Source organism: Furipterus horrens, unplaced genomic scaffold (genome assembly GCF_987537825.1).
Source record: "Furipterus horrens unplaced genomic scaffold, mFurHor1.1.pri manual_scaffold_19, whole genome shotgun sequence".
Lineage (NCBI taxonomy): Eukaryota > Metazoa > Chordata > Mammalia > Chiroptera > Furipteridae > Furipterus > Furipterus horrens.
In genome coordinates, this window is record NW_028327189.1 from 338157 (window position 1) to 365592 (window position 27436).

Below are 27436 nucleotides of genomic sequence, written 5' to 3' on the forward strand. Positions count from 1 at the left end.
ACTTGGTTGTTTTGTCTGGGAATTTTTTCTACTTTACCCTCTGCTCACTCATTTGGTCCTCTGCTTCAGCTAGCCTGCTTTTAATTTCTTTTACTGTGTTCTTCATTTCCTCTTGGGTCAGTATTTGGTGAGTCCCTCTCTCTGGCTGGTTGGTTGAAGGTCACTCTGCCCCCCACGTCTTGTATTCTGTTGTACCATTGCTGTCAGAACGAAACTAAACAATCCAGTAATAGACCCACATCCACAAAAATAACCCCCACCCATAACCACACTATCAGCAGCAAGTAAGCCAATGTTAATACATGTGTAAAGAGATTAAAGGTATTTTAAGAAAGGAGGGTCAAATATGAGAAGACTGAGAGAAAAGTGATTTTGTAAGGGCAGAGGGAGGTTGAATAATAAGAGTGGGGAACAGAGAGGAGGCATAGAAAAAAAGGTAAAATTTACCTCATAGATAAAAATTGGAGGAGGGAAGGTGGAGCAAAGTAAGAGAAAGAAAGCATATATTATTAGGATTAGGTTTAAGCCGTATATATATAAAATGGGAGAACAATAACAATAAAAAAAGTTATATGTATAACAAATAATAGACACCTAACTGGAGAAAGTTCTCTACCAACACTATCAACAACAAATGATCTAAGATTTATGTAGGTGGGTTGGAGGAGAGGGTAGAGGGAGGAGAAATACTGAGAGTGAGGAATGAAAATGAGGCTAAGACAGGAAAAATTTACATTTCAAAATGAAAAATAGGGCAGGAGGAAGGCAAGTTGGAGTAGGACAGGGAAACGACAAGATTAGGGATTTGAAATACAAAAATAGTATCCAGATATGAACTTGAAGAAATGTATTAATAACCATCTTATCCACAATGACCAATTAAGATTATTGAAGGTGGTGCATGAATATGGGTATTTTCAGAACAGGAAAAAAAAACTTAAGATAGCTAATGACAATCACAGGTGGTTTTGAGAGGCTGGGCATTGGGGTAAGTAGTAAGAGTGCAGAATGGAAACAAGTCATAGCTAGAAATAAATATAATTTAAATCTAAGATAAGAAGAGAAAGGAATAAATAAAAATGGGGTAAGAGAAAGGAGGTGGAAATATATGAGGTTTGAAATAAACTATAATAAAAAACCTGATGACCTATTAGGCTCTAGCTTGAAGGGCAATATATGCATATTTAAAAGCTATGCAAGGTGGAAGTTTGCATCTTGTTGGCCCGACAAACTGTGTATCTCCTGGTATCTGGCAAGGGGCCTTTTCAGAGCTTTTCCTTCTTTCCCCTGTGGAAATGGGCCCAGAAGGATACTCCTGCATTCAGCTCCTGCCTCCCAGTCCCGAGATTGTTATTCTCTGACTGGTGGCTCTGTTGAATTCTCTCTGACCAGCCCTCAGCTCTGAGCCAGACTGGGTCAGGTCCCACTTGCTGGTCCTGCTGTGCACTATGTACCTCTGAGTTTTTGTTTAGCAGAGCCGCTGTGCACACACACAGGCATGTGAGTCCTGGGTCCCTGCCCAGTCTATGGTCTTGCTCTGGCTTCCCTTTTAAGAGTCTCTGTGTGGTCCTCTCATTGCAGTATTTGTCCCCGGGTTCCCCGTTTTCCATGCGCATTCCCTTGCCCAAAATCACACAGTCTCTCAGGGTCGGGGCTGGCCTCCACTTTCCTGAGCCTCCAGCTGTTTAATATAAAATTTCTAACAGGATATTTCCTGGATGGTGTGGCACCATGGAGAGCCCTGTGGTGATTCAGTAACACGGGGCTTTGGTGGAGTAGTCCTCACCCCGCTCCCTCCAGTGATCTTCCACCTCCCAGGCCTTCTCTCTTCAGCCTGGTAGCTTATGACTCCTGAGCTGATCCACAGCTGTCTCTACACTGTGTTGAGCTGGGCAGCCCTGGCAGACCCCTGCTTAGGAAGCACAGGCTGCTGGCTCCCAGTAGATCTGCATGTGCAGGTTCTTGGCCACCCCTGCTCAGTCCCCACATTCTTGTTTATGGTTGTGCTCAATGCACCATCGCTCCTTCACTTTCCATTCTGCGTTTTCACTCCAAGTCCTGTTCTGGATGGGAGCAAGTGGACAGAGCTTCTAGCTAATGCGCCACCATCTTTCACCTCCAGACTTACCCTGTAATAAGTAGAGAGTGCATTTATGTAATAAAAATAAAAACAAAGAGAAGCAGTAGACATGATCATACTATCTCATTGCCAATGGTACTGTAGTCCCGCTATATCATGGTTCACATCGCAGCCTCACTGTATTGCGGGATTTTTAAAAATATTACATTTAGTTATTTATCGCGGATTTTTCGCTATATCGTGGGATTTTGCAGTACTGTATATGTATGTTAAAGTTACGTAGGTTTAAGAGTGTAGAATATGTTTAAGAACATAACGAGTGTTTATAAAAGTGTGGAAAAGGTTATTAAGGGAGTGGGAAAGGTTAAATAAGGGATTGGGAACAGTTTATCAGTGTGTGGGAAAGATTTATAAAGCCTTAAAATATATATAAATACTAAAATAAATGTGAGATTTCTACTTCGCAGATTTTCAGCTATCGCAGGGGCGTCCAGAATGTAAGGATACCTAAGAGTGAATATATCTTCTGTTATCGGCTTTTAAAATTTGTTTAATATTATTTTATTATTATTTTTGTCTTTCCAAATAGCACTTTTCTTAAAGTAGCAACTAATCTGTGTATACATTATTTGTACCATCTGCAGCATTATTTCTAATCCACATAGGTGCTGATACAGTTTTAGATATTTGTTAATGAACTGTTTTAACCACTTAAGCATCTGGCCCCTGGGCGGATTTCTTGAAGTACCTTACAAAGGTACATTTTAACCAAGGCTGCTTTAGCTCTTTGTCCATTAGAGTCCCTGTAATGTTGAGGAAAAGAAACTAAAATAAAACTAGAAATTACTTAATTTTTTCCTGTAGAAAGTACAGTAACTGTATCTCTCAATTCTTGCTTTATAACTTATTTTTATTACATTAATTTTTAGTATTTTTCAATTTATTCATTGTTTTTTTTTTATTACAGTTATCCCACTTTTCCCCTGAATATGCCTGGTCTCATCAGTATCTCTCAATTCTATTTGAAAATGTGATATGTGATGGGGTCTCTCCTGAGCATTTTAAAATCGCTCTTTTCCACTCATTTTGTGTTAAAAAGGAAGTAAAACATTTGTATTCTTTGGTACCACTGTTTTTCCAGTTAGAGCAGAAGAGATCACCCATACAGCTTTATTATATTTATTAGGAAAGAATTGAAAATAGTACAAAAGCAGTGAGTGGTTACTAAATAAAACAAAAAAATGAACTTGAATTTGCATGGAAAAAGTCGGGCAACATGTAATAGAAAAAAACAATAAATATATATGTATTTTTAAATTAAAAAAGAAAAAGAAACTGCATCATCATTAAGGTTGTGATGACTGGCTTGACAAGACCACAGTTTTCTAAAGGCATGAATGTTCTCTATACTAAGACTGGCATGTGATTTGAAAAAAGACAGCAAAAAGCAAAATGACTTTTAAAAAATCTGGTTTTGGGGAATGGGGGAGGGAGATAAGGGGGGAGGTGGAAGGGTTTAGCAAAGGACCTAAAATAAATGACCCATGAACATGGACAATGGGGTCGGGATGGACTGTGGAAGAAGGGGTGGGCGGGGTGGGGAGGGAGCAATGAGGGAAAAAGTGGAACAATTGTAACAGAAAAAAAAATCTGGTTTAAAATATAAAGATAAGAAGTGCTTTTGAGTTTTCTTCTGCTGAACATTAAGGGCTTTTTTGCTTTCTTTACCACACTATTTGAGGATTTGAAATGTAAGCCTGATGTGAAACAATTAGGAAATTAGAGATGCATTTCATTCATGTTTATGTGCCAGACAACCAGAAATGCAGTGTGTTTGGTGAATAAAAATATTTTTTCTTCCATACTACACAAAACAATCTATAGACTTAATGTAATTCCTATCAAAATAGCAATGTAATATTTCTCGGAACTAGAGCAATATATATCAAAAATTTATAGGAAAACTGAAACCCTCTATTACTGAAGAGATCTTGAGAAAACTAACAAAGAGGAATCATGCTACTTGATATCAAACTATAGTACAAATCTATAGTAATCCAACCATCATGGTATTGGGATAAAAACAGGCATATAGATCAATGGTAGAATATAGAGCCCAGAGCAAACCCCATGCCTTCATGATTATTTAATATTTGACAAAAGAGGGAAGAAAATACAATGGGACAATGAAAGCCTATTCAATAAGTGGTGTTAAGGAACTTGGACAAATACATTTTAAAAAATTGAAACTGTTATGGGAGAAACCCCCAGAAACTCAGTTCTTCTGACCAACACAATAAATAATTACAGATCAGTGAATCTATTTAGCATGCAAGCAGGGTTTACTGGTGATCCACTATCATTGAAGAGAATGGACCTAACTAAAGTGTGGAAGAGGCATAGGTTCAGGGCAAGGATGGAGAAACTAATGGTAGCCAAATGCCAGGGTGGCAAACGTACACTAGGGTGACCTGAGAATGGGTGGCCAGAGAGCCAAGAGAGTGAGTCCTTTGTTCTAAGGACTTACATAGTTGGCAGGATGGGGGTAAAGAAGTTACATATTGATCAGTGGGTAAAAGTGGCTAGCTTTCCTGGGGGTCTGTAACCCTGAATCCTTATCTTTCCTCAGACCCCACTTGTTCATCCCATTTTAAAACAGACGTGTGACAGAAGTCAATAAATTAATGTTGGGGTGGTCCCCAAAGTAATTTATGGGCTCTCTCTGAGCATTAAACTTCTTGTAAAACAATAGTGACCAGAGGTAGGCATTTAACCAATGTTATTTTATGGGCACCCCAACTCCCCAGGGACAGCCAACTGACCTGGACTCTTCAAGGTCCTTACCTGTATGAGAAGGCCATCCTCTGCTCCACTCCCCAGCTCTGTTAGGAATTCCTGGACCCAGGAATAGGTAGAACAACAACTATGACCAGTAGGGGATAGCTCCAGAAGATCATGAGACCTTCACCCATTGTCCTTTATAAGATTATAAAAGGCCCAAAGTCTAAAAGGGGAGGGGGATTGTAACAGAGTGGGGACCCTCTCCAAAGCCCCCACAACTCAGGTTTTGGTGATGGGGAAAGGAGATATTATAGCTTTTAACAGATTTTGCACATCAATGGCAAGTTGATAACCAGACTTCAGCCCCAGGCAAAAGGGCAGGTAATAGGCTTAAGATACTTTTCATGACAATTAGGCTTGGTGCCCTGGGTCACTTTAAAATTAGGGCAGAGCCCTGGCTGCTGTGGCTCAGTGGATGGAGCATCGGCCTGCGAGAAAAGTGTCGCTGGTTCGATTCCCAGTCAGGGCACGTGACTAGGTTGCACGTCAGGCCCCCAGTTGGGGGTGCAAGTGAGAGGCAACCACACAGTGATGTTTCTCTCCCTCTCTTTCTCCTTTCCCCTCTCTCTAAAACTAAACTAAACTAAACTAAACAAACAAATAAAATTATTTAAAAAAATAAAATAAGGGCAGGTAGCCATAAAGAGAAGAGATGCCACAGGGTCTAAAAAAGCGGTAGATGAGAGTCAGTTAGGAGGTCTGGGGTGTAATCAGGAAGCCATCTGGTTTGGAGACTCCAGCAAGGTCTGGAACAAGAAAGGCAGGCCCACTGGGAAACCTGCCTGGAGAGCAGGGCAGCATGGTTGATGAGGCTGGAATTGTGGGGACCTGCCTAACCAAACATGGATTAGTGGGAGATGCCTAAAATGCTTAACTGTGACCAGGAATACTGAGCTGTGGACTTCTGAAAGATGGTACTTCTGACTAGTGCATTCTGAAATTGGCCTGGATTGGCAGGGGGCAGTAGTACTAAGTGTTCTGGGGTGCTTTAAAAGGAGTGGGACATAAAGGTAGAAACCTGACATTATTCTGAATCTGTAAAACTGTTAAATAAACCCCATTTCCTTTTCCACCAATTTTTTTTTAATTGAGAGTCATGCTTCTGGGCAATAGGACTCCACAGCTGTTCCAGGACAGCATAGGCTGGGGTTCTGTAACAGTTTGGCCAAGGAAAGCAGGCCTATGTGTTTCTGGGTGGTGTTAAAGGGAGCAGAACTTAGTAGCCGGAATCTGCCTTTATTCTAAATCTGTATAACCTTTAAGTAAAAAAACCCTTTCCTTTTTCACCAGACTCTTGAATTAAGAGTGGTGCTTCTTGGCAGTGGAGGTCAAATCCCACAGCTGCTCCAAGACAGCACTTAGGGAGAGGGGGCAGTTCTGTAACAACAACAACAACAACCAGGAAGGGACATTGATAATTGTCCATGTCAGGTTGACCCCCTGAGGAGTGGGAGAGTGAAACTGCAGTTCCCCCATCTCTGGGAATTTCTCTGCATACTTCTTGAGGGTGTTGGCCACCTAAACACACCTGAAATGTTGGAAGAAAATGGGTCTGGTAGGGGGACAGGCTCCGAGAAGTGACATTGTTTGGCAGAAAAGTTGTTTATGAGCACTGTTTGGAACAATGGAGTGGTGGATGATAGCTTTGTTTATATGCTGCTTCCAGGATGCCTGGATTTTTCTGGTTATAGCTTTTGCATGTGTGGCTAGTACATTAAGGGTAGTGTTATGCTGGCACCAAGGGGGAGCCCACTGGGTAGAGTTTTGGAGCACTGGAGTATGAATAGCCATTATCCAGTGTCTAAGGAGGTATTGGTTTATTACTATAGTACTGTGTGGCCTACATATGTTTTGGATTGTGGGGAAAGGTGACTCATGGACAGTTCCCTGGAACAGCATTGCCAATGGTTGGACAAAGGGGATAAAATTCATTATGTTAATGCATTTATGTCATCGTATAATAAGCTTTTATCAGGAACAAAGAATCACTTGTTGGCACAGAGAAGTGGCCTCAAAATCCCTCTGTGATGGTAAAACACAAAAAGAGAGGGAAAATGAGGAGATAAATTTCATCAATATTCTGAACCCAGGGTACCGAGGGTGGGTGGCAGGAGAAGTTTCCTCACCACCACCGCCATGCACCTCATGAAGAGCTGCCCCTGAAGTGGAGACCACAGAGCCAATGGCTCCACGAGTTTGACGAGGGATAGGTCTCCCCCTCCAAAGACTGATCATTACACCCAATATGGCCAGGGAGCCTCCCTATTTGGATCAAGTCAGTTCCCTTTCAGGTAATATCCTGTAGATGGAGTAAATAAGGAAGGCCAGCCCAATGGCTACTACTGGGCCCATACTCTGTTCTCCATTTAAGATTTAGTGAATTGGAAGAATTCCAGCCTTTCATATGGCGATGATCCTCAGAGAATGACAGGTCTTATTGCCTCCATTTTTGCCACTCATCATCCAAACTGGGGAGATGTATAGGCTCTCCTAACAATCTTAACTGAGGGTGAGAGATGTCTGGTTATAAAGAGGGCTAATGAAGAGACCCATCATCTCCACCAAGAGGATCCTAGTGGGACCCTCAAGCCAGATGGGAAAATTTCCTTGAAAGAACCTTACCGCAATCCAAATTGCAGGGGCTGGGGGTAGCGGTTGACCTAGCCTTCTTGAAATATTATAGAAAGTATATATTGGAAGGGTTTAAGAAGGGGCATGCTTAAGCAAAAGAACCTGAATATTATAAATGCCTTTCAGCAAAAGCCATATGAGGGTCTATCTAAATTTTTAAAGATCTATCAGGCCTATAGGAAGCAACTTATCTGATTTATAGGCAGTGGATTATGTGTGAATAGTGAACATGAGTTTTATTGGGGAGTGTCCCAGGTATCAGAAAGAAACTCCAGCATATAGACAGGGCTTTGGGACTGAGTCCCTCTCATCTCATGGACATAGAATTTAAAGTTCGCAATGCTCAGGAAGCAAGGAAGGTAAAACAGGACACGGTGTTCTTACAAGCAAGGTGGGGAAGCCAAAGGAAGAAGCAGTACCCTAAAGGAAAGAGGAGAGGCCCAATTGGCATCAACAAGTGTGCCCATTGCAAGGAGGAGGGCCATTGGAGGAATGAGAGCCCCAAACCCAAAAGGGGAAATAGAAATGAGAATCCTCACCAAGAAATGCTGAAAAAGGGAGAAGAGTCTGATGATGAATGAGGATGCCCCGAGGCTCCATTGGACATCTCCTGACCTATTACCATTTCCCCACAGGAGCCCCAAGTACAGTTGGCTATGGGGAACAAGCCAATTCATTTCCTTGTAGATATGGGAGCTACATACTCAATGTTGAACACAAAGTTAACCAAGAAAAGTTCAGATGAAATAATAGTTATTGGAGTGACTGGACAGTTACAAAAGCAGACATTCTTTCAACCTCTGGAATGCCAACTTAGGGATCAAAAGCTTATGCATAGTTTTCTCTGCATGCCAGATTGCCCCAGTCCACTGCTGGTCCAACATTTATTTGTAAATTATATGCACAAATAACTTTGTCTCCCAATAAGCAGCATTTATGAGTGGCTGTCCCACTGGAATATGCCCTTCAGCTACAGGTGTTCCTGACCTGTCCAGAAGGTCCCAGAAATAGACTCTTCCCACCTGGTATTTATGAGCAGATCAGCCAAACTGCTTGGGTGATGGAACCCCCCAGTTAAGGTGGTTAACATGCATGCAACCCATGAAATTTAATCTAAAATAAGATGTGTGGGTCCCATGAAAGAAACAGTACGCCACAAGAAGGAAGCTTTAATGGGAGTTAAGCCAGTGTTGCATAAGCTCTTAAAATAGGGACTAATTAGGCCATGCCATTCACCTTACAACATTCCCATTTTGGGGTAAAAAAGCCACACGTACTAGTTTGTACACCATCTTAGTACCATTAATGACATTGTTCAGGAAGTTCATCCCACAGCGCCCAATTCCTACACTCTGTTGACCTTAGTGTCTGGAGGTAGCAAATGGTTTTCAGTTTTAGACTTGAATGATGCCTTTTCCTCCATCCCACTAGATGAAGAGGTTCAACTACTGTTTGCCTTTGAATGGCAGAACCCAGAAACTAAAGTCATGCTCAAATTCTGCTGTACTGTGCTGCCACAAGGATTTAAGAACTTTCCAATTAAATGCAGAAAAGTGTTGGCCAAAAACTTTAGGTATAGTCAGTTGAACACAGGACTTCTTTTGCAGTATATAGATGATATATTGATAGCCAACAGCAAGTATGAGGACTGTTTGCACAACATTATCACACTTCTAAATCATTTTTCTAAAAGGGGATATAAGGTGTCACCTCATTAGGCAGAGATTTGCAAACAGAGTGTGGTGTATCTGTGATTCCAATAGAAACAAGGTACCAGGAGCTTGATGGCAGATCAAAAGCAAGTCATTGCTACATTAAAAACCCCAGGACTTATGGCCAAGACGGAGGCCTAGACTGACACACTCTGCCTCCCTCCACAACTAAGAAGGACTACGACTACTGCAAAACCAGAAATAGGCATAAGTTACAGAAAATAAAGCTACATGGAAGTTCAGCGTATGAAGTTATAAACAAGTGGTGCTCATCTGGACAGGTAGGAGGGGTGAAGCTGGGGCAGAGAGATCAAGCGACAAGCGGCGGGACTGTGGTAAGCACAGACACCCATATTTAAGGGGAGGCAAAAAGTATCTGGGGAGCACCTCTGGCTGCAGACCAAACCCGTCAGCTTGGAATTCCAACTCCGGGGAAGGCAGACTCCCATTACCTTGGACTGTGAGGCCCAGAGGGCATGAGGACGGAGGAGGAGGCTCGCAGTCCCTCAGCAGAAAGTAAACGCTGGGAATCTGTCTTGAATGCCCGCCCTCACACAAAGCGCCACTGTGGTGAGAAGGGTCGCCTGGTAGTGATGAGTGCTCAGGGCTCTGCCCCCTACAGCCTAGGAGGTGTGACAGCCCTGCCCAAGAAAGAAAGGTAAAACAAAAACTGTCAGGATGGCAGGGATAACGATAGACATCCCAATTACGCAGCTGATCAGAAAGCAAATACATGAATTAACAGACGAACAGATAGATAATCTTTCTGAGACTCAGTTCAGAGCTATAGTTATAAGACAGCTTACAGAAATAACAGCTGGACTTAATCAAGATGGGGAAGGAATGAAGGCTAGTCCTGCTGAAATGAACAAAAACACATATAAAACAAGTGGTGAGGGAAGGAAAACCAGGGACCAAATCAACAAATCGGAACACAGGAAAGGAACAAACAGTCAACCAGTGCAGAAAGATGAAACAAAAAGGGAGGAACACGAGGGGAGGCTCAGAAATCTCTGGGACATCTATAAGTGAACGAACGTTTGAATTATAGGATTGCCGGACGGCGAAGAAGAACTAGAAATTTAAAAAAAAAAAAAAAGTGAAAAAATAATGAAGCAGAACTTCCCTAACTTGGGGAAGGAAATACACTTACAGGTTCAGGAAGCACAGAGAGTTCCAAAAAAACTGGACCCAGGGAGAACCACACCAAGACACATTATAATCAAAATGTCAAAAATTAAAGATAAAGAGAATCTTAAAAGCAGCAAGAGAGAAGAAGAGAATCACATACAAAGGGGTCCCAATAAGACTGTCAGCTGATTTCTCAAAGAAACTCTGCAGGCAAGAAGGGACTGGCAAGAAATATTCAAAGCAATGAAAACCAAAAACCCACAGCCATGATTACTCTATCCAGCGAAGCTGTCATTCAGAATAGAAGGGCAGAGAAAGTGCTTCCAGGACAAAGTAAAACTGAAGGAGTTAATTAGATCCAAACCACTGTTATATGAGATGTTAAAGTCACTTGTTTAGAAGAAGGCGGGTCAAAACAATGAACATTAAAATGAAAACTGCATCACAACAACCAACAACAGAAGCTAAGGAGTTTAAACAAAGGCAAGCTAAGTAGGCAACGAGAGTGGAAAAAGAATTATAGGCATGGGGAACATATAGGCGGGAGATCAGTGGGAAGGGGGAAGGTGGGGAAGGGATGGAGATGAAACAGGAATTAAGAAGCATAGTAGGAGGGAGTGGAGTAGACAGGAAGAGGTTAAGAAGGACTATATGCACAACCAATGTGCATGGACTAAGGGGGGGACAGCTGGAGGGAAGAGGAGGGCCACTGGGTGGAGGGGAGCAGAGGGAAAAGAAATTGGGACAACTGTAACAGCATAATCAATAAAGCATATTAAAATAAATAAAAAACTCGGAAAACTGAAGGCAACACATGGGTTCCTAGAAATTACAGGGCTCAGCAGAATTTGGATTCTGAACTGTGGACTTATAGCAAAACCACTATACAACTCCTTGAAAGGACTGAACTATGAATCATTCTAAATGACAGGGGATTTTAAGGTAGCAATTGATTCCTTGAAGGAAAAGCAAGTTTTGCCCCTACACTGAAATTTACCAATTTACAGAGCCTTTTGAATTGTACATTCATGAAAGGCAGGCGATTGGACTGGAGGTACTAACACAGACTGCAGGAAATATTCCCTGACCCATAGCCCAGCTCTCAAAGAAGCTGGATCTTTCAATAAAGGGATGGCCACCATGTCTCTGAGCAGTAGCAGCTCCATGTGACATCTTACAGGAAGCTGACAAATTTACTTTGGGACAGCCCATTACAGTATTTGTACCACACCAGGTCTTGACTCCATTGGAACAAAAAGTTAGGGTATTGGCTGACAGCAGGTTGTATGGGAAAACACCAGGCCATTCTGCTGGACAACCCAAATGTTTCATTTTGTTTTGTTTTGTTTTCAGACTAACACAACCCTGAACCCAACTATTTTACTCCCAGGTATGGAGTGGGAGTCATTCCTCCAATGTGATTGCTTGGAAATTTTTGACCAACTTTATTCTAGCAGGCCAGACCTGCTGGACCACCACTGAGAGCCCCAGACTGGGAACTGTATAGAGATGGGAACAGCTTCATGGACAATGGTCAGTGATGAGCTGGATATGTGGTAGTCACAGAGAAGGTAATACAAGTCCAAGTCCTTGACGGGGGAGCTCAGCACTAAAGGCTGAACTAATAGCCCTCACAAGAGCCTTAATACTGTCCCAAGGAAAGAATGTTAACATAAAGACTGGCTCCAAGCATGCCTTCATGGTAGTCCATGCCCATGAAGCTATATGGAGGGAGAGATGACTATTAACCTTGGAGAACAAGAATGTTAAACATACAGAGGAGATTTTACAATTGCTAAAGGCAGAGAATCTAGCAGACAAGGTTGCCTGAATGCACTGGCCAGGACAACAAAGGGGTGGCTCCCATACAAGCCAGGGAAAATAAACTGCTGGTCAAGCAGCGATAAAGGCAAATTATCATGATAATCATAGGTAATATAGCAATAGGAATTGATTATAAATTATTTTATCTAATCATGCTATTGTTTTATTTTGTGTATTGATTCACTATACAGCCTACGTAACGTAGCCGTATAGTTAATTATGAGTTCCTTATCTAATCAAGCACTTATCATGTTATTGAGTAATTACACGTAATACATAACTCAGTTATGTAATTTAACTATACATTATATATTTAAACAAGCATTTATTAATTATTTAATACCTTTCTTGTGGCTCTTGGTTGTCTAAATTAGACACCTCCCTCAGCTTACATTCTTACGTGACTATATGTAAATATATAGCACATGTACTATTTTGATGGTTTATAGTGTATGCACTTCTTTTATTACATTTTAAGTATAAACGATATACTATCTTGATGCTCCTACTTTATCTACAACAATCTGTTGCTATACAATTACAAAGTAAGTTAGCAAAGGGCAACTTAAGTTCCTCCATTATGCCACACGCGGCACCGGGCATGTGCTTCTGATGCCCCAAGTATGTCACACAAGTCCCCAAACCAAAAATGGAGGCTCGGGAACACAAAAATGGGGACCCTCTGCTTTTCAACATGGGGAGCTCATGAGTTAGCATCAGAGTGGGTAAGGGTGGAGTTTCAAACACAAAGGGGCTCCTGGGTAATTTCTGGGTGTCTCTTCTATGTGCCTCATGTCATCCTGTGATCTTGACCTTGATCTCCACCTGACCAGGAGGCAACAGAGGGGCTAGGGTCCCCCAGGAAGGGGGACCTGTCTTTGAGCCCAGGCAGGCTTCCCTGTGGGGCCAACAACTTTGCTGTTCTTCACCCTCTCGTTCATGGAAACACAGAGGTGTTTGTTCTCTGTACAGCTGTTCTGCCCAGAGACAGCCTTGCACATCGATGGCACTTGTGTTTCCCCGGGGAACAGTTACATTTGGAAGCCACACTTCCATTCTGCCCTCCAAAGAATTTTCAAAGCAAACGCAGAAATGAGAAATTTAGTATTTACGATTTGGGAACCAGCAAGCCCAAGAGACTAAGTAATTTGTGAAACATTGGTGGAAAAGCCTGTTGACATTTTGAGCAACATACCTGTCCTCTGGAGGCGCCTCAGAAGTAGAGAGACAAAGTTGCATTGTCTGCGCAGCCATAATCCTTGGCCCTACTGTGACATGTGCATGGTTATATGAATCACACTCGTGCAGGGTGGGCAGGGACTGGGAACATGCTGGCAGATCCCTCCCAGGACTTTAGGGCAAAGGTCAAAGAATTTTGCAATTGTAATTAAAGTCCCTAAGCAGTTGATTCAAGCAAAGCAAAAGGAAGATTGCTCTGGGTGGGCCCAGCCGAATTAGATGTTGAAGTCAGAATGGAGATGTGAGAGATCTGAAGCAGCACAGACACAGCCTCGTTGCCTTGAGGAAGCAAACTTCTTTGTGATGAAGAACACCTTTATACTTTACTGAAACTCTTACCCTAGTCCTAGCCTGAAACCGGGTGCTAAACCTAACCCTTACTACAACCCAAAGCATAACACTAAGTTCAACCCTTCCCCTAAACTCAATGCTAATCCCAACTCTAACCCTAAAACTAACAGTAATCCTAACCTCAACCCGAATTCTAACCCTAAACCTAACCCATCTCTTCACTCATTTATCCACCTATCCATGTACCCAATGATTCACTTATGCATCATCACTGATTTTTCTGTTTATCCATCCATCCATCCATCCATCCACACATCCATCCATCCATGCATCCATCCATTCATGCACCCATCTGTTCATCTATTCATCCATTCACCCATCCATCCTTTCACCTACACATCCATCCACCTAACCACCCATCATTTTTATATTTCTCCTCTTCTGAGTTTACCAGAAGTATCCTCCTCAAAAAGTAGTATCAAACTCTCCCTTTTCACCATTTCATTACCAATTGAGAGAATATCTACATTTCACAATTTCTCCTGAGCAAGTAACTATCAACCTTTCAAGATATTTAATCCAGCTCACTGGCATTATTTAAAAGGGTAATGTTTTATTGATCCTGGATTTTTGCATCACTTTTTACCGTTTTTAAATACTTCATAAGGTGATCCCTGTTATGTTGGTGATTGGGTGAATAAAACTACTGCCCCACTCCCGGAGAAGCAGTTGGGAACTGTGGGGAAACTGTCACCCAGAGTTTCTGTCTTGTTTTGTTTTGTTTCTCAGCAGCTGCGTTGCCGACACATCTCAATCTCTCTGCTCTGCAGGGCTCTGGGTATATTCAGAAGGAATGTTTAAGGCCAGCCCCTCTCAGAGGTGTGGCTTCCTTGGCTGTTCAGCCTCACCTGGCTGAGGAGGGAGGTGGGGCTGGCTGTTCCTTTCCTGGCTTCTTCTGGTTCCGTGTTTATGCTCACTCCCCAGGCATCCTCTGGCCACTCTGACAGGCAGGACTCTAGGGACATTTACATCTGGAAGGGCTGTTGGCCAGCATGTCCGCCTTCTCTTCTACATTGAGGGGTTCAGCACCCTTGTGCTCAGGACTCTCCACAAACTGCCAGTTCCTTGGTATCCACTGTGACTTCCTCTCGTCTCAGGCAGCCAGAGAAATGTCATGCCTGGAGCTCGGGCTGCCTGCAGTGGATCCTGGACATTTGCAGAAGGAGCTGAGCATCCTATACCTAACACCCAGGCAGGGGGCACGAGCCAGGAGCCCACTGTCCTGCAGACTGCATGGCTTCAAATGCCCACTCTGCTGGCACAAGACCTTGGGTGAGGCAGAGATTGCCTGGCGTATCAGGTTCCTCCTCTGTCCGTGGAGGGCATGTGCATCTGAGGCCCATGGAAATCATTTAACAGACAACCTATAAAATGACGCATTCTCACTTCATACCCATTACAGTGGCTGCTATAAAAAATAGAATACAACAAAATGAGGGGCAGGATTGGAATATTGCATAACTGAGATTACGTACCTCCAAGATCATATCTTTTCCAGAATAGTATTTTTGGGTGGAAAACACTTTTCCTGTCTGAACTACGTATACCTCTGGTCTTTGGGTGTTTTGCTTTGTAAAATAATATGCTTATTTTTCTCGGATACCAGATAGGTGATAGTTAGGTTATATAAATGCTTGTTCAGAATATGGCTGATAGGTAGATAAATTATTGGAAATAGGTGATAGGTAGATGGTAGGTATAGATGTATTCGATATGTAGTGAGATTAGATAGAAAATAGATTGACATTGATTAATAATATAGATGGTATAATATTGACTGATAGGCTAGAAAGATAGAGAAATGAAAAATGGGTAGCTAGGTTAATCATAGATGATAGAGAGGTGACAGATATAGGTCATTGATAAATGACCAATTGATATGGGTGGATGCTAGATAGAGAGATGATATAGATGCAAGCGACATATAATAAATTGACTGTTATATAAATATATATGTATATCATAGGTAAATGATCAGTGGATAGACACATGGAAAGTTAGATAAGTGTTAGATAGATACAGATGATAGTTTGATTAATTGATAGATAAATGGACAGATAGATAGAGAGGTGATAGATGAAAGATAATAAGTAATACCTTCAGAGGCGATAGATGTAGGTGATCCATAAATGATTAATTGGTAGATAGATGATGATAGATAGATCATATATAGATAGATAGATAGATGAATGATAGAACAGATAGATGGGAGAGGTAGATAATTAAGTGATAGGTAAATGAGGCTCTTTGCCTCATTTCTGCGCTTCTGAGAGCCAGGGTATCTGAAGACAAGAAAGAGGGTGCCTGTCTCTGAGCTGTTCTGTCTTCAAGTTGCTGACAGGCGATCAGATGTAGGGCAGGCCAGCATCTGCCTCAGAGGGGTGGGTGCTCTCTGTGGGTGGGCCCACAACCCCCAGGTTGCCCATTTTCCACAAGAGAGAAAGCCAGCGATCTGTGGGGCCCCTCCCTGGCAGGCAAGCCCTGGGACCTGAGGGCTAGGGGCCGCCTTTTGGGGAAGGGCTTGGGTAGGGAGAGGGCCCCTCACGAGGGTCAGATGGAGCCATGTCTCTTTACTGTGGTGGGTGCCACACCTGGGTCCCAGACCATGCCCCGGGATCATCCCTGGAAGCTGGTACTGAGGGGTCTGGATGGTGGATGGGGTGAGCAGAAAAATGCAGAGCCAGGACAGACAGTTCCCAAAGACCCCTGGTTACTGACATCCCACCTTGGTCTGTTACATTTGTTAGCACCGATACATTGTTGTTCATTAAGGTCTGTTTCTCTCAAGGTGTGTTGTGGGCTTGGAGGAGGAAGACCCCGGAGGCAAAGTGCCCTTCTCATCACATCCAGTGTGCTTGAGCTCTACATGACTCGCTGCTCTTGATGTGACCTTAGTTACATGGCTAAGGTGTGTTTGCCAGGTGCCTCCACTCTAAAGATGCTATACCCCACAAACCCTGTTCATCATCTGCTCTTCGGAGGGAAGACACTATCCACAGCCCACACTCAGGAGTGGGGGTTTTCTCTTTCTGCCTGTGATATTTTAACAGGAAGCTTGAACAGAAGCTGCCTACTAGAAATGGGGTAAGGTGAGAAGAAACAATTCTCTTACCTATCATCACCTGCCCCAGCAGAGACACATGGTGTGTTCACCTTGTCTGTCTAGCACCTTCCTGCTGAAGGCTTCTCTTCAGGAGGCTCCTGATATGGTCCAGGCAGAAGGGCCAGGTTAAAACAACAGCTATGGGATGGGTGGGGCCCTGGGTGGGCCCTGTCCTCCACCATGTCCTCCATGTCCTCACCCCTGCGGTCCTGCAACACCACTGGCCTTTCACATTAGAGATTCATTCCTTTGGCATTGATGAGACAGCACCGGAAGCCCTAATTAACCAGTATGCCTGCAGGAAATCATCTGTTTCCAACTGAGACAAGAATAGGTCCAGGATAAGGAGTCCACCGATCAAAGAAGACAGGTGTGGCCAGAATTCTCTGGTCCTCACTTCACCTGTCAGTGGGCTCAGCACTGAACTCATTCTGACTGTTCTGGCATGGGGACTCCCTCGTGTCTTTCTTTTCCCTTTCCCAGTCATTCCTCAGCCTCCCCATGGCCGTATGCCAGGCTTTTCTGTCCATTTTTGGTCCTTATCCCACTGTATTTAATTCATGTCTACGTACCACAGTGTCTAGGAAATAGTCCTGCTATGCAGAGGTCAGAAATAGTTGTTCCAGGGCCTGCACCGGGGAAATTCCACTCATAAAGGATTTTGGAAACCTGGGTCTCTGCCTTTGTCGATCTCTCCAAAGCCACCTGCTGGCTGTCTGCATGACCAAGGTCTCCTTTCTCTTTCAAAGTGTGAATATGGCCCAAATCTCTACCTCCGCATATGGCAATCGTGGCAGTACCTCTATCTCTAATGTCCTCTAAGTCTCAGAATTTCATAGCATCAAGTGCTGTTTTCAGGTCTACCATGGGCAACGGTAAGTCTAGAAAAGTAGAGAAGGAGCTTACACCTCCACCCACTCCAGGAGGGGACTGAGTCACAAACACCTTTGCAATTCTCCTCACATCTCAGAATAATTTTGGAGAAGCCAGGTAGCCTCAGAGGAATAATGAATTCAAACAGATAGATTGAGCAAGTCCAGTTTGCAAGTCACGCCTGGAGAAGCTATAGACACAGGAGCAATGTGGGCACCAGCCCAGGGACGGATGCCTGGAGCCCCAGGAGCTGGAAGAGGCAGGAAGAAACCTCCCTGGAACCTGCGGAGAGGGCATGCTCCCGGGACCCCTGGCTCTCAGACGTCTGGTCTCTAGGACTGGGAGAGTATGAACTTTGTTGGTTCCAAGCCCCCAGTTACTGGTCACTCTGTCAACTGCCCCAAGACAGTTACACACCCTGGCATTTAACATGTGTCAGTTTGTGAGTCTCTCATGTCTGGAGACAAATCAGGACACTGGAGACCCTGGAGCATGGCACCCAGAGGGAAGGGGCCCCCTGGCTCTTGAGTGTCTGCTCTTGCTGGGTGGCTGGGTCCTTGGCTGCAGCCCAGAGGGATCACTTCAGTCCCATTAAGTCCACAAACCTTCAGAGGAACTCACTCGCACATGACCTTAGAAACAAGCCTTGTGCTTGGGAATGTGCTCTGTGTATGGAACAACCTCGGAGTCGATTTTACTTTTTGTTTTTGCCTTCAGAGAACTGCCTGTAGAGTCTCATTATCTTTGCTCGCCATCAGGGTCTTCTCTGCAGGCTCAGAGTGCTGAGAAAAGGGTCTTATGTCTGCACCCACATTCCTTGGACCCTGATGGTGTGTGGGTGTTGATCCGGTCTCTGCGCTCAAGGCAGGGACCCAGTGGGAGGAACAACAGAGGGGCCGACAATTTGATGAATGGGGGCAAGGCTGTCATGCTCTCCTTTTTAAAAATGGAGATGAAATTCACAGACACATAATTCACCGTTTTAAAAGTGTACAGCTCAGCGGCACTAAGGACATTCACAATGTTGTACAACAACCCTCTCTGTCTAGTTCAGGAACATTGCCATCATCCCCAAAGGAGTCCCCATGAACAGTCACCTCGTTCCCCTCCCCCGGCCCATGGCAACCACTATCCCACTTTCTATCTCTGGGGGTTTTGTGTTTCTGGACACTCCATGTAAATGAAATCACATACAATATGAACTTTTCTGTCCGGCTTCTCTCAATGAGAAGGCCCATCCATATTGTAGTCTGTCTGAGAGCCTCACCCTTTTCGTGGCTGCATAATATTCCACTGCATGCATGGGCCACATTCTATTGTATGATCTTTCTGTCGTTCCATGGGTACTGGTTGCTCCTACCTTTAGTCGAATGTGAACGATGCTGGTGGGAATACCTGATAAGGATGCTTAGACAAGGAGAGGAAAACATGAGGTCCCCACCTCCTGAGTTGCAGGGATGGTCACAGGCGCCTCTCTGAGTGCTTCTGACAATGCAGCATTGCCTACACACCGAGAACCTACATACTGGCCTCAAGCTGGTTTCGTAGGAAAGTGAAGCAGGCTAGCTGGACCTCCTGCACCCATGAGCTTGTTTGTCGTTTGAGGTTGCCTCAGTGACAACCTCTACAGGGACGCTGCACCCCCACCCCTGCTGGAGAGGTGCGTTAGGGCAGGAAGTGCAGGGTGTGTCCTTCCCTTTCTCCTTCTACTTTCATCTACTTCTGCCCCCGTGGCTGGAGAGAGGACGGGCCCCAGTGGGGCCCAGGAACAGGTTCCTGAGGACTTGAACTGCTGGGGCCTGGCATCCCCACCTCTCCCGGTCAGGTTTGCTCTGAGATCAGTGTGTAAGGCCCGGGTTCGGGAGGACCGTGGGTCTGATCATTGTAGCTCAGGAACCTCAGCTTCCCCGCACATGCTTGGGCCACATGCCTGTCCCAGGGGGCATCGACGTCCACCCTGAGGGGCTGCTGTCCCTCCTTACTGGGATTGTCCATCTAGCCCCGCATTTGCCCTTCACTTACTGGAAAGGTCCCACGTGGATGAACCTGGGGTTTGGGGTGAACAGGGTGGGGCAGGCCCTGTATGGTTAGCCGGTCATTTTGAACACCTGGATTATCTCAGATCTCATAGACAAGTGACCTCTCTCTTCCCATGACTGAGTGTGATAGGGTTATGTGAGTTGGGGTGGCAAGACACAGATCCCATCTGTCCTGGGGCCAGTGCTGAAGGCTGCTCCTGAAATGACCCTTCTCTGGTTTCCAGGTACAGACTGTCCTTATGTCTGCCACATATCACAGGGGGGAGCCCAAGGATCGTCAGTTCCTCATTCCCACACTTTTCATACACAGTTCTCTGTTCCCACATTTCTCATACACAGTGGGTTGTCCCTGTATCTGTGGTTTTGCAGCCCTCTGGGCTCTGGGGCACCGTGCTTTGCAGGGTATCTTAAACAGCAGACTTTCCACCAACAAGCACACAAATGCAAATGAAACAAAAACCAAGGCTCTACAGAAACTGCAGAGACAGCTCATGCTAGCCCATCTGAGAATACAGGTTACCAGAAACCATCACGAGTACAGATCTGATGGTTGCAAAGACATGCCACAAGTTTGTGCCTTTGAAAACATGGAACCTGCCAACAATGAGGCTGTGCCGTACCTACCCCAGCTTGGGAGAGAGTGCAGGGTGAGGCCCTGGAGTCTGCCATGTCGGCCAGTTCATGAGCCCGTAGAGAGGGGAATCTGAACAGTATGTTCAATATCCACTCTCATGGTTGCAAGTGGTGTTTGTGGGTCCTCTTTACCTTGGGGCTTATGGACTGTTCCTGTCTAAGGGCCTTCCGGCAAGCTCTGATCCCAGGAGAGCCCACTGTGACCTGGTTCTTGGGCCTGTGGTCTCCCTATGAGGGGAATGGATGGGGTTCACCCCTCAGACGAAGGCCCTGGAGGATCCAGGTCACCAAGAGTGGACCTGAAGAGCAGGCAGGCAAGTGACTCCTGTGGGGCTGATGCCACTGCTGGCAGTGCGTTGGAACATTAAACGGAGAGTGACCACATGACCCAGCAACTTAATTATGCGTACATGCTCAAGAGACTTGAGAAAAAGGTGTGTGCATTTTTATAGCACTACTTATAGTAGCGCCAAGATGGAAACAACTGAAATGTCTACCGCCCTGAGGACGGATAAACAGATGAGATTCATCCACGCAGTGGAATATTACTCAGCCCTGAACAATAGTGAAGCCCTGGCATTCAGCAGAATGTGCATGAACCTTGACCACATTATGCTCACTGAGAGAAGCCAGACACAAAAGGCCACATGCATGGTATGTGATCCATTTTACACCAACTGTCCAGACCAGGCAGATTCACAGAGACAGAAAATGGGTTAGTGTTTTGCAGGGGCTGGCGAAAAGCCTTAGAGAGCGACTCTTCATGGGATCTGGGTGATAAGAATATTCTGAACTAGATACAAGTGGTGATTACCCAACATTTGAATGTGCTAAATGCCACTAAGTTTTACGCTTTAAAAATTCACGTTGCCGGAGTCATACCTGAACACACACACACTCATATATGCATACCAGGGAGAAGCCTCTGGTCCCCCACGTGCCCTGGGCTCGCCCTCAGCTCCAGGTTCCCTTGGGGTCTGAAGGTGGCTCTGCCCCACCGTCCTCGTCTTCCCAGTGACTTTCACATGAGCAGCTCATTCTTGACTGGATGCGCGGACAATCATGGTCTCTGTGGACCAAGGGCTCCCACTTAACACAGCAAGGCCAAAGGAGGGCAGAGTCCCAGCCAGCATGAGGGCTCCTCCCAGGCCCGTGTCTGTGCCTCCTGCCCTCTGCACGAGTCTCACATCCCTGCGGTTGGAGGACCACAGGCCCCTGGGCACACCCTGGCAGCAGCCACCACAGGCAGGAAGCATCAGGAGGTGCACACGGCTGGGCTGCGTCCGGGCCGTGTGGGTCTCCCCCTCTCCCTCTGACACATAACACGACCAGGAGGGCTACGTGTAACACTCAGGGGTCTCCCAGAGAGCATGCCAACAAAGGCAGCAAACCTCCCACCAAACTGGCATCCCGACAGGCATCCCTGGGACGGACGTAACAAAGTGTGGGAGACGTGCTGGGAGATGTACCCTCTCCCTGGCCTGGACGCCACCAGTGTGAGGTCACGGAGAGGCAGGCCCAGAGCTTCTGCAGTGTCCCAGGGCCACATCCTCTTGGTGGAGCTGATCCCATCGCCCATTAACTAGAGCTTCCAACACAGGAGCAAGATCATCCAGGAAAGAATAATATGTGTAAATAGCTCAGTGAGTGGCTGCTAGAAATATAGGTAAATGATGGGTGGATGGCTGGGTAGAGAGAGGGAGAGAGAGAGACAGACAGACAGACAGAGAGAGAGAGAGGGATATATAGTGCGTGGGTGAATGGATGGAGAGATGGCGGTAAATTAGCAAGATATAGATAGATAAATGATAGATGATGGATATGATGAATGAACTGATAGGTTAGATACGAGTGTGTGCATCTGTGTGTGTGTGTGTGTGAGAGAGAGAGAGAGAGAGAGAGACAAAGAGATAGAGTAAGTGCATGGACAGGTGGAGGAATGGATGGATGTAGACAGGTAGGTGAATAGATGATAGATGATATCGTATCGGCAGCCGTCCGTCTCGAGAGACGATGGTGTAGCTTCTTAAGAGTCTATCTGCACCGCCAAGAATGGTTGTGCAGTCCGACTCGGGAGTGACACGGTATCTGTCTCCTCCCGTGTTGAATCGACATCTTGCGATGACGATGGAGTGTCCTCTCCAGTGAAGCTGAAGCTACAAAGCTGAAGCTACAGAGCCTGGGCAGGGTGATATGGAGGGTCTGCTGTTGCCCATGCAGCAGACCCCCCCTCTCTTCGCAGCTGAAGGATCCAAGGGAAAGACGGAGTCAATACAGCTTGGCTTCAGGTGCGCCGCAGGAGTTGCCGGTGTTGACTACAACGTCAAACCGCCTTAGGGACTCCGGCTCCGCATTTTCTGTCGGGGTTTACTCCCTTAGCCTTTCCCCTGAAGAGGTATGCCGCAAGGCAGCGGAGGTTTTTTGGAATCAGAGTTTTCCTTCTCTGTGATAGATGATATACAGATAGATATAGATATAGATAACAGATAAACAAAGAATAAAAATACACATAGAATAGAGACAGTAACAGATGATTGATAGCCAGCTCATAGATACATAAACACTGTCTGTACAATGTAAATAAATAGACAGCCCTGGGTTTTCCCAGGAACAGTGCTTCCATATTGGCTAATCCACAAGCCGCCACAACTTCTAGGGCACAGCCATGGAGAACCTCCAGAACTGACTATCTCCTGTGTGACCCAAGGTGCCCAAGCTTAGTGTTTCCTTCCCAGGCACCTCTTCCTGGGGGCTCTCTCTCTGCTTCCCACATGGCACAATTTTGGGAATTCATCTCATTTCCTGGCACACAAGTTCCCTCTCTTCTCCTGAGCCCCAAACTACTTCCTGTGCTGTGGCCCCAACAGGTCCCTGGGAAGTTTCCCCTCTGCCAGTCAGGCCTCCGAAAGCATGATCACCTCCTGGCTACAGACCAAAGGTGTTGCAATGTGCACCGCTTTAGAATGTCAATGGCAATATATTCTGGTGGCACATCCTTCTTCATGAAAAAAGAAGTGGGAATTTGTTCTGTCTGGAAATGTGACCGGAGTTCACCACCTGCTGTAAGATCAGGCTCCCTGTCCCTCCTTCCTGCTGGGAGAGTGTCCCTGCAGCCTTCCCACCAGACAGCCATCCTGGGGTTGCAGGCCACCAAAGCGGGCACTCCTCCCCCGGCAGGCTCCCTGTGAGCCGTGCAAGGAGGAGGAGGTGGGGGATCTGCAGGTTTGGTCTACCTCCCTTCACTCTCCACTGTAGCTCCAATCTTGGAAAGAATTTGCATTCAGCGGGGTGCCATGGCACTGGTGCAAAAAGCAAGACACACACAGCCTTCTGAAACAGGACCTGTGTGCAGACATGGGCTAATTCAGACACAGGTGCAGGGATAGCCGGTGGGGCTTGTGACATGAGGGCTGGCTTCCTGAGTCTGGGCTCCCATGCACAGCCATGTGCTGGCCCCTGTTCCAAAGGGCCTCAGAGTACAACTCCCCGGCTGCTGCCCCAGGTGAGTCCTCTGCCTCTCGTTTTAAGAGCATGCTCAGAAATGAAGGGCGGGTCCTACGGGATGTGAAGGTGGGAAAAATGGGAAGTGCAATGATCATGCCTGTGTGTCCTGCAGACAGAACAAGAAACATCTCCAGAAGGCTTTGCAAAGCCACTCAGCTGGAACACAAAAACACTCGTCTTCAAACACTGGGCTGAGATCTGCTTCACCCAGGGTGGGTAGGTGTGGGGCAGGCAGGGGTGGTTCTGGGCTGAGAAGCCACTCCTCTGCACCTGTGAGACCTCAGTCAGCACTTTGCCACCATGGCACTTAGAAACCCGGCTTCTTGTTGCATTTTGAAAACCGTTCCAGCAGCGTCTGCAGAGAAGGTGAGCCCCCACATGCTGGTTGGGCAGCTGGTTGGGAATTCCCGCAGCCTTAACAATGGAGACAGTCTACAGTGGTTTGGGTTTTAGTCTGTGAACAGAAACTACACAGAGGGTGGTTCTGTTTTCAAATGGAACAGGGTTGGTTCTTTTCTGCCCATGACATGTTTGTTCAGTGTGCATGGTCATCAGCGGGAGTCTGGTGCAGGAGGGCTGGAGACCTCGGGCGTGGTCCTCAGTGGGGGCCATTGGAACATGCATCCTCTAGTGGCTCTGGGCACACGGGATGAGGCATCAGCATATAGTCTTCTTTTAAGACGTTTCCATGCTGGAAAAATGGTGTTTTTCTTTGGTAATTTACAATGCCAACCTTCGTGACGGGTGTCGTAAAGCCAGGATGTGGCCCCTGAATCCTGGTGACTACCCTCTTTTCAGGAAACAAGTAGAACCTAGAATGACAACTAGGAGCCCTGGGGTTGGAGGCTACGGGCCTGCAGGTGTTTGTTTAATATACACATGTGCCAGGGGCCTAATGGGCAAGGCCACTGCTTCACTCAGCAGGTGGGCACTTGTGATAAGATGGTTAGGGTGCTTGGCTGGCTGGCTGGCTAGGTATGTGACTGGGAGAGTATATGAGTGCATGGATGGATGGGTGAATGGATGTGGGTGTGTGTGAGTGGATGGGTGGATGGATGGATGGATGGATGGATGGATGGATGTGTGGGTGCATAGATAGATGGATGAAAGAATGGATGGATGGATGGGTGAGTGGATGGGTGGATGGATGGATGGGTTGGATGGATAGATGGCTGTTGGGTGACTGGATGGATGGATATTTGGGTGGATGAATACATGGGTACTTGGGTACATGGATGGATGGATGGATGATGGATAAATGGATGGATGTGTGTATGGGTGGGTTGTTATGGGTGGGGGTGCATGGATGGTTGTATGGGTAAGCGGGTGTATGATTGATAGATGTATAGATGAAAGAATAATGAATAGAAGTATGAATGATGCTTGAGCAGGTTCACAAGAACAGAGAAAAAGAGTTCTTTTTCTGGGTAAAACCCAAAGAAAGTAGGAGAAAAATGACAAAGAGTGGAGATTACTGCGAAAGAAAACAAACATGCACTAGAGAAGAATCCACAATTAGGTCTATATCAGGGGGTTACTTTGAGGGTTGAATAAAATGCATTTGTTGAATTGAATGCTGACAGAGTCTAAGTCCCTGAGAAAGGTCATTGTCATTGGGGTTTATCCCAAAATGTGAAAGACTCCTAGTTCTCAGTGCTCAACCACATGGACTTACAGGGCCCTCATGACATCGCTCTGAGAAAGTTGTTGATGGCACTTTGCATATGGGGAAACTGAGACCCAGAGAGACGAGTGATGTCACCCGGCCATCAGGGCCACATCAGGGCCACATCACCGTTTCTATTATTGTGGTGTTATTGGGCTGTTGTTATTGGTCCTTGCATGGGGATTCTATTTGACAACTGTATTTAAAGTTAAATACCTGTTCATATGGGGATGATGGAACTTGACAGAGGAGGTGGTTGTGTAACAATCCCCACGGCTCATGGTTTTGGGGGGGTGGGAGGAGGAGATAATACAGCTTTTAAGGTACTTTGCTTATCTATGGCAAGCTGGTAACTAGATAATAGCTGTGTTGCAGCCCAGGCCAAAAGGGTGGATGATAGGCTTGAGATACTAGCCTTTCCTGAAGAAAAGCTGTGTTGCTCCCAGGTAAAAGGGTGAACGACAGGCTTCAGTTACTTTTTATAACAACGACATGTGGTGCTCTGGACCAGCATTTAAAAATGAGGGCAGGCAGCCATAAAACAAGAAGAAAAGTAAAAGAGTGTAGACAAGAGTGGGCTAGGAGGTCTGGTGTGTAGGAAAGAGAGCTAGGCAGCTTCGTAGGGGAGCTGCTCCGCCATGGGAGAGGGCCATGTGATCAGAGTGAGTGTATAAAACAAAAGGAGGAGCAGCCATGAGGAAGGAGCCATAAATTGGAAGGGCATTCAGCCATGCCACCTGTAGGGAAGCAGCAGCTATTCAGTTTGTAGTGAAGCTCATCCGAGGAGAGAAGGGAGAAGCAGTAAGCAGCTATGCAGTTGGTAGTCGGGATCCAGCCATGCAGCCTGAGCTAGGAGGAAAGCAGGCATGCTGCTGCTTTGATTGTGCCTGCTCCAACTGACTCTGAAACAGCCAGAGACTCCACCTCACAGACCTGAACCCTACCTGGACTCTTGGAACTTGGGATATGCAGAGAGGACACTCCCTTAGGATTTGTGCCTTTCCTGGACTCCACTATGATCCAGTGTTACATGGCACATGCTTTCCTGGACTAGTACGTGGGGGCTGATGACAATGTACCCCATATCCTGCAGGGCGGTGGGGCTGAAAGATAAGGAATGGAGACCTATAGGGCTTGGTTTGGTTTATAGCCTTTTGGGGAGCAAGAGAAGTGCTGGGTCTCGTGACTCACAACTCCCCACCACAGGTTGCAATATTGTAAATAAAGATCTGTTTTTCTCAACACTAATTGTTGGGTCATACACCAAGGGGCTGCATGAATGAGCCCGCTTTCCTAGCTAATAGTTGTACAATACGGTTCATACACCCGACGCTACCAAATCATTTAAAGTTGTGTCTCGGCTTTAAAGCGATAGAGAAGGAAACACATAACTGTCTGACAGCCCTACCCGTCCTTCCTCCTGACTGATGACTGGAAAGCAGTATGCTTTCCACACGCTCAGAGTCACCCTCTCAGCAAACCAGCCATGGGCCACTCCTGACTGCCCCACTCTTCGGCACCTGTCTACCGAGCGGGACTCCGTTCCAAATAGAAAGTGCCACCACCACTTCTAAACAGTAGACACAAATGACAGAAGGGCCATGGTTCTGCACGTTGGGCCCTGGGCCCTGTCTCTGGCATTTGGAGCATAGCATCCTCCTGGGGGCAGCTTTGATTTCCAGTTAACGCTGGCATCAGGATGAGATGATTAACTACCAGCTTCCATGCTGGCTGCTCTGTAACAATGCCAGGATTTTCCCACATTGCCCATGATTAAGCGGGACCACATAAGAGAGGGGAGAGCCCAGA